This window comes from Panthera leo, chromosome A3 (assembly GCF_018350215.1).
Source record: "Panthera leo isolate Ple1 chromosome A3, P.leo_Ple1_pat1.1, whole genome shotgun sequence".
Lineage (NCBI taxonomy): Eukaryota > Metazoa > Chordata > Mammalia > Carnivora > Felidae > Panthera > Panthera leo.
In genome coordinates, this window is record NC_056681.1 from 113,901,853 (window position 1) to 113,911,094 (window position 9,242).

Consider the following 9,242-nt stretch of genomic DNA (forward strand, 5'->3'; position numbering starts at 1 on the left):
CGGCTTGGGGTCGTTCTGCTAGTTCGCAGGGCTCCTATCTCGCACTGTCATCGTTTTCTTATATTTCTTTCAGCATTTTCTGCCAGTCTTCCGCAAGGGATGGTTCACCTGTGTTCCATCTCAAAAGTAATGGGTACCATGAAAACACTCTCAGTGTCCATCTATAGGAAAATGATTAAATGAATTTTGGAATACCTATATGTAATTCCGTGGACCATTTAAAAAGAATGAGGTGGACCTATATGTACTGATAAAGGAAGGTGTCCAGGATATATTGTTAAGTGAAAATAGGAAATTACCGATCGGTGTGGTATGATCCTATTTTGTATTAAAAAGAAAAAAAAAAAGTAAGGGTACCAATCTGGGAATTATTATCTGAGAAAGAAGCAATTGTAGAGACGTATAAACTCAAGGTCACCGAAAACAAAAATGTTAGCTCACTGGAATGAAGTGAACGATTCTAGAGGTTTAATTAGTATGTGTTTAGATGTCTATTTTGAAGAATTAATTCGTTTGAATAGGGACATTCCTAGGTTTTGCACAGTAATCACCCCACAGCTTACTAAAGAGTCCAGACTGGGCCCTTTTTTTTTTTTTTTTTTTTTTTTTAAATCTACTGGATGTCCCTTCCTTTGGGGAACTACCTACCCACTTCTGCTGCCTGTATTCCAATGAGCTGCAAGCAATGAACCCAACCTCCCAGATCACAGAAGTGGAAACATGAGGTTAATATACTCTCCTACAAACTGGAATCTTGGATGGACACACTGGGATAAAAGATAGTAGGAACTGAGTTGCTCTAAAGAGCTAGTCTATCAGTTCATCTCATTGAGATCCCCAGAGCTGCCAGTCTCCTGGACTGGTCACTTGATAGTGTAACCTATCCAATAAACTATTCAGCCTGTATCTCTATTTCTCTGTTTCTCTCTCTCCCTTTCTCCATCTATCTCTCTTTTGTTTCCTCTCTTTTTCTTTTTACTTGGGTTAGCCATAGTTGTTTCTTGTTGCCTAAAATTAAGGAATCCTAACTGATAAAGTCCCCATTGTTGACAGAGTGAGGTTTATAAATGCTTCATGCCAGCTTCCAAGAATCTCCATATTCTGGCCAAAATTTTGTCTAATTTTTTCCCACCACTACCTCCCTACAAACATAGGTTATTGCAAAAATGACTTACCCCCTGTTTCGCTACAACTGCTCCCCACCCCTTTGCCTGCCTCTGTGCTTCTGCCAATTCCTCATTCTGAAATGTCCTTTCCTTCATATTTGATTAATTTCCATTCCTGACTTTTCTCTTTTGAACACCATAGTACTTTTGTTGTAATGTGAAATCCCTTATATTTATACATGTATCATGCAAAGAAAATATGTGTAACTTATATGTACAAAGAAAAATAATGAAACAAACAGCATCCAGTTTAAGAAAAACTAATGTGACCTGTTCCTTGAAGCACTTTGTGAGCCCCTCCCTAATCTCAATCTCCCCCTTTCGAGGAAGCTGCTGTCCAAAATTTTGTACTCATTGTTCCTTTGCCTTTCATTTTAGTTTTGCAATGTCTGTATGTATTTCTATAGAATATATTGTATAGTTTTGCCTGGTTTTGACCTTATACAAATGCAACCATACCACATGTATTCTTAATTAGCAGTTTTCTGCTCAATAGTTAAGTGTTTGTGATAACTCCTTGTTGATTTGTATAGGTATAGTACATTTATTTTCACTGCTATGTGGTTTTCCACTATATGAATTTACAACAATTTATTTTACCATTCAACTGTTGATGGTGCCAGTTTTGTTTTTGTTTTTCCTTAAACAACTTTTTAACTTGCCAAGACATGGCATACAGTAGAGTGGATCTGGAGTCAGATTGGTTGCATTTTAATCCCTGCTCCACCACTTTCTATGATCTTGGACTAGTGAGTGACTCAGCTTTCACATCTATTACATAATAACAGATTAGTGCCTGGAATGAAGTTGCTGCTTGATAAGTTGTTGAATGAAGAAAGGTTCTCTCACATCTACACGTATACTATAATCCACTAAAATGAATTACTAGCAAGTTTCCAAACATTCATTGCTCTTTCCTAGGACCACAGTTATCCTTGTGTCATTTTTCTTTCCCTTAGAATTGCTTCTCCTCCTACTTCCACTGTCAAAATCTCTCATGGCTTAACCATAATGTTATCTTCTTTTCTTAAATATTTATTTATTTTGAGGGGGGAGGGGCAGAGAGAGAGGGAGAGACTGAGTCCCAAGCAGGTTCCATGCTATCAGCACAGAGCCCCACCTGGGACTTGATCCCACAAACCATGAGATCATGACCTGAGCTGAAACCAAGAGTCAAAAGCTTAACCGACTGCGCCACCCAGGCACCCCTGTAATGTTATCTTTTCAATAAATCCTTCCCTTATCACCTGCAGCAGAAATGATTCTATTTTTTAATTCTTATGACAATTTGGTTGTGTTACTCTATGACTCTTCTAATATATTGCCTTGTGTGACAGTTATTTAAATGCTTTATCACCTCCTGGTATAGATGATAAACTTATTTCAAGGCAGTGGCCAAACCTTACCCATTTTGGCTTACTTTCTGCACCTAACCTGATGCCTTGCTTATAGTACTCACTTAATAAATACCAACAATTTGAGGGGCGCCTGCGTGGCTCAGTCAGACTTCAGCTCAGGTCATGATCTCACGGTTCATGGGTTTGAGCCCCACATCAGGCTCTGCACTGACAGCTCGGAGCCTGAAGCCTGCTTCCAATTCTGTGTCTTCTGCTCTCTCTCTGTCTCTCCCCTGCTTGTGCACACTCCAATAAACATTTTTTTTAAATTAAAAAAAATCAATAATTCAAAAAACAATTCAAACAGGTAGTTGTTGTAAATATCTGTTGCTGTGTAATAAGCCACTCCAAAAATTTACTGGCTTAAGATTACAGCCATTTATTTACTCATGATTTTGTGGATGAGCAATTTGGGCTGAGTTTAGCAGGCAATTCTTCTTTTGGCCTTGCCTTGCCTGAGGTCATTCATGTAGATGTTAGTCATCTGATGGCTTGATTGAGCCTGGGTGGCCTAACTATCCTCACTCATGTGCCCAAATGGCAATGGTAACTGTTGGCTCGGGTATGTGTCTCCAGCAGTATATTCCAGACTTCTTTACATAGCATCTGACTTCAAGAGAGCACGTGTGGAGGGGCGCCTGGGTGACTCAGTCGGTTAAGCGTCCTAAGCTCAGGTCGTGATCCCACGGCTTGTGGGTTAGTGCCCAGCAGCATTAGGCTCTGTGTTGACAGCTCAGGGCCTAGAACCTGCTTTGGATTCTGTGTCTCCCTCACTCCCTCCCCCTTCCCCACGCACCCAATCATGCTCTGTCTTTTAAAAATAAATAAATATTAAAAAATATATATTAGGGGCACCTGGGCGGCTCAGTTGGTTTAGAGTTCGACTTTGGCTCAGGTCATGATCTCATGGTTTGTGGGTTTGAGCCCCACATCAGGCTCTGTGCTGACAGCTCAGAGCCTGGAGCCGCTTCAGATTCTGTGTCTCCCTCTCTCTCTCTGCTCCTCCCCTGCGTGTGCTCTCTTTCTCTCTTGAAAATAAATAAATGTTTAAGAAATTAAAAAAAATTTTTTTAAAGAGAGTATGAGTAGAAGTGCAAGTTCTCTTAAAGCCTAAACCCCACAGCTGCACATTGTCATTTCTGCTGCATTCTGTCATCAAAGCAAATTGCAAGTCCAACTCCAAAGCCAGAAATGGGAGAATAAATTCTACACTTGATGGAGGAGTGACAAATTCACATTGCTAAGGGGGAATTTCTGTATGGAATTATTGTGGCCATCTTTGCAAATAATCTACCCTAGTGATTATGTGTAAAATTTCCTTTTATCTCAAGTTAAAATTTCAGCTTAAACTGTAGATGGATTACTCATCTAAGAAAGCATTTCCCAACCATTTTGCTGAATCACAAAAACCTTCTTAGTTTTAATCATGAGGTAAACTAACACAATTTTAGGGTAACAGGAACAATATGATGATGACTATTACTACTGCTAATATTTATTGACTCCATATTCTGGGCTAAGCAGGTTAACTTATACTGTCTCATTCAACCATCACTATTTGAGTTAAGCATTGCTGTCTACATCTTTAAAAATAAGGAACCTGAAGCTCTAAAAGTCTGTTACTTGCCCAAACATCACATATTAAAGATACATACTACTTCAGGAAGTTAAGAAAAATGTTTTTACATAGTCTGTTTATATATTATTAATTATGAAATAAATATATCTTTGGCCCCTAGAGCAGGAGTGATCTTTTTTTTTTCCTTGGCGTACAGGTGTTAAGTCTCTGGCCTCTGGCCTCCCACTTGCTAGGTCTCTGCTATTCACTTGTGCTTAATATAGACTGTGTCAATATACCTTTTCCAATTTTTTGTATGGTGAAAATATGGGATTGAGAGTCAGAAAGACAGGTTTGGTGTTCTGGTTCTGGCAGTCATTAGCTGTGTAATGTGGAACATATTCTTTAAGTAGTTCCTCTGTAAAATGAGTGGAATAAGAATTAAATTACAAAATGAAAGAATTCACTTAAAGCCTTCAGCATGATATCTACGATATAAGAGGTATCAATAAATTTTCTGTCTTTTACACCTACAGTGCTGTTCCAGAAATCAGACTTTCCTGGGATCTCAATTTTTAGTAAACTCAATACACATCTTCTGCCTCTTGGAATTATACCCCAGTCAAATCCATTTTCTGAATTGACATCTTCCTAAATTTGTTTCAAGAAGAACAGTGCCTGGTTGTTATCCTGGCCTTATAGTCTGCCTGGACTGAAGATCCTAACCTTTTCATTTAACCTACAGTGGGACAGCCTCCCAGTTTGCAGATGGTAAGGACTTGCAGGACACTTAATCTTAAATGGAATCTGGGCCAGTTTCACCAGGACAAAAAGGAGGAGCTGAGTACTGTGCTAACTAATCCAGGACATTTGGTCATTTTATCACTTTAACCCATTAACTTATTTACAAAGTGATTATCACCAGATAGTTGTTTTTTTTTTTTTTTTTTTTTTTTTGGTTTTTTTTTTTTTGGCTGTTTTAGCTCTACTTCTCTTCTAAGGAACTCCTCAAACCTTCAGCTTGAGAGACACTGGATTATCAGAAGTAGGGTCCAATGACAGATATTAAGGACCACTTTTCAGAAAAGTTAAGAGAGAAACAAAAGACATGGTTGAAGGTGAGAAAGGGAGGAGTACAGTAACAGTTGGGGGATTATTATCCAATAGCTGTGTTAAGCAAAAACCTAATTGTGGGCAATTAATCATTTCTCTGTATTGAGTCCACATTGTGATGCATTTTATTCATTTACTTGTTCAACAAATAGATATTAAGCACTGACAGCATGCCAGGCAATGAGTAAGGTACCAAGATTATAGGAGGGGGTAAAATCAGATTTATTGTCTGATACACTAAATAAAAAACTCAAGTAGCAACTAGCAACAGTGATGAGACATATACAGGAGTTCCAGGTGTGGTTGCGGTATTCAAAAATGTATGTATGGTATGAACAATGAAATTTATGAGAAATCAGAGTAGCATCCCCTTATGAAACAGGGCTGCTGTTAATCAGCCCCAGCTGATTTTTACTTTTCGAGAATATGTGCTGTACTGGGGCACCTGGGTGTCTCAGTCGGTTAAGTGTCCAACTTCAGCTCAGGTCATGATCTCCTGGTTCATGAGTTCGAGCTTTGAGTAGGGCTCTGTGTTGACAGCTTGGAACCTGGAGCCTGCTTCAGATTCTGTGCCTTCTCTCTCTCTGCCCCTCCTTTACTCATACTCTGTCTCTCTTTCTCTCTCAAAAATAAATACACATTTAAAAAAACTAAAAAAAAGAATATTGGCGTACTGTTGCCAGATTTTTAAAACATCTCAAGAGAAATGAGAATTCTCAATTTTTATGTGAAATCTATAGCTGAGGAGATATGGGCTCAAAATTTAAAAACAAACAAACCAAAACAAAACTGAGACACCAGTTTGAGATTCTCTGTTTCACAGAGGATTTGTTCTTAGTGAAAGCGTGAATGAGCTCATGGTTTTGAAATAGTAGTAGGTGTAAGAGTACAAATTGTTACCTAACCTGCTCAACGTGAGTTTTCAAGCTGTGATGCTGTGGAACCATAAGCAGAGGTAGCTAATACAGAATTTGAAATGAATGCCCTGAAATGGCCATCCAGATTATGAGACAGTACATTCAATCATCACTTGGAGTACTTGGTTATAGTAATACACTCTTAAATTTCTGTATTTATGGTGGGCAGGGCATGTTTAGCGCACATGAAAAGCAGGGTAATGGGAACTGTTAGCACCAGGTGAGTGTTGGGGCATGCCAACGGAATTGTCTGTTTTCAAACCAACAGCAGTGGGTTTAGGAAGCCTTCTTTATCCTTGAGATCTTCCTCTCCACTTTGTCAGGTTAACTCATTTCCTATATTCTGGTAATGATACCTAAGTTTCTCCATTTACTCTCCTCATTACTGTTTCAGTCTGTATTATGTCTTCCTACTCCTCCCAGCTTTGCTTAAACACCGATTCTTTGTTAATACTGCTCCAAAGACATATATCTCAACCTCATGTGAACTTCTTCAGAATTCATTTTCTATATCATTTATCTTAACCTTTAGGCGGTTATTATCTTATATTGTCATTTAAATGTATCATGTATATGTATATATATCTAATACAAATTAACTAGAATACAAATTTATGAGGGCAGGCACTGCAATTTATATTTATCTTAAATTCCCTGAGCGTTTGAGATCCTCAATATCACCTCCTGATTTGTTAGAAGGACTCATAGAACTCAGAATATAGTCATACTTACAGCTATGATTTACTTTTGAGAAGTTTTTTAATGTTTATTTATTTTTGAGAGAGAGAGAGCAAGAGAGAGAGACAGGGTGTGAGCTGGGAAGGAGCAGAGAGAGAGGGAGACACAGAATCCAAAGCAGACCCCAGGCCCTGAGCTGTCAGCACAGAGCCCAATGTGGGGCTCAAACCCATGAACTGCGAGATCATGACCTGAGCCGAAGTCAGACCCTTAACCAACTGAGCCACCCAAGCGCCCCTACAGCTATGATTTATTAAAGCATAAGGATGCACAGCAAAATCAGCAAAGGGAAAAAGGCAGGTGGGGCAAAGTCTGGAGAAAACTAGGTGCCAGCTTCCAAGAGTCTTCTCTCAGTAGAGTCACACAAGACACACTTAATTCCTCCAGCAATGAGTTCTGACAACAATATTGTCCACCATGACAGTCATCGGAAACTCAGCGCTTGGGTTTTACTAGGCACCCACTGACCACGGTGTACCAAAATTCCAGACTCCTAGAAGGAAAGCTAGTGCTTAAAAGAAATTATAGTGTTTGCACAAACAATTTAAGTCACTCTAATCATTTAGGGAAGTTTTGTATTTGTGTGGGGAACTGTTTATCATTCAAATTCTCAGATACCAGGCTTTCTGCTTTGCACAAATATATACATGCAAAAAACAGATTCTTAACTATACATTTTCCTACAACATACATTGTTTTTCACATAAAAATATGTAACAAATGTTTTTTTATGCCAGTATCTGTAGATCTGTCTCAATCTTTTCAATGGTTACACAGTAGCCCATTGTATTGAGATATCTTAATTTAACCTACCCCCAATCTTTTCCTGCTAAAAACTATGGTACAATAAATATCTTTCTATTTGTGCATTTTTGTATTCATATGGGATAAAGTCCTTCACAGAGAAATGCTGTGTTATAGTGAAAATTCTGTTTTAGTTTATCCCTTTTATGGTAAGCTCATGTTGAAATTGAACTCTTTACATAATATGCAGTAGTGAATGTTTTTTGACTGACTAGCCAGCATCCAATCCTTTCTTTCCCCTTCCTACCCATTCTAAGATTTTCTCTTATAGAACCAACCCTCTTCCATTGTACCATGTTCATACAATTCTGGTGGGATCAACTACTACCAGGAATGGGCATTAATTCAGGTTAGCACATCACATCCACATTATCAACATAACTGGTTCAAGACGGATAGATTAAAGGAAAGTTCAGGTTTTTGGTACATGAGTAAACCTAAGAGAAGTGATGCTTTCTGTCTTTGAATATGAAAAAGAAAGCAAGCTGTCCTGAGTACTTGTAGCAATGATATCTTGACCATGAGAAATCAGCCTGAGAATGAAGGTGATATATAGAAGAGATAAAGGTGAGAAACTTGTAGATAAACAGTATAAAATCTAAGCCTGGAGGCACCTGGCTGGTTCAGTTGTAGGAGCGTGCGACTCTTGATCTCAGAGTCATTAGGAGAGCCCCATCTTGGGAGTGGAGATTTCTTAAACAAAATACTTAAAAGCTATGACGAGGGTGCCTGGATGGCTCAGCTGGTTAAGCAGTCTGATTTAGGCTCAGGTCATAATCTCGTGGGGTTTGTGAGTTCGAGCCCTATGTGGGCCTCTGTGCTGACAGCTTGAAGCTTGGAGCCTGCTTCAGATTCTGTGTCTCCCTCTCTCTCTCCCCCTCCCTGGCTTGCACTCTGTCTCTCTCTCAAAAATAAAAAAATAAACATAAAAAAATTTACAAGCCATGAATAGAGTGTGTTAGCTACCCACCTTATTACCACTGGAATTTTCAGTTGTTACTCAAAAAGTCTTGCTTGTTGTTTAACAAACTGGAGTTGGGATTTGTTACTGGAATCCCAAAGTATACTAATACATTTGTCCTCTATTTATGCATAGCTAGGAGCACCACTTTTGGAATTAGGTAGATCTGGGTTAAAATTTCAACTAGCCGTGTAAGTTATGTAACTTTATATGACATTTTCTGAATCAATTTTATTATTTTATGGAGATAATTGTATTTACTTTATAAGGGATTAGAATATTATGTGGTAGAATATGTAAATCATTTCACAGGGTGCCTGAATCCAGTTGGATGTTTTTTTTTTTCACCCTAGTTGGACTTCTAATTCAATTTTTTTCTGCATTCTCTTATACATGAATACATCAGTAATGCATTCTGATAATGATACTATAGAGAAACACTTTACACAATAATCTGGTATTATTGTGTAGTAACTTATGTGGCATAACTACCAATTTCTATTTTACTGACCAAGTTTGTCTTTAAGAAAAGAAAAGGTTTGGGGCATCTGGTTAGCTTGGTCAGAGCATGCAACTCTTGATCTTGGA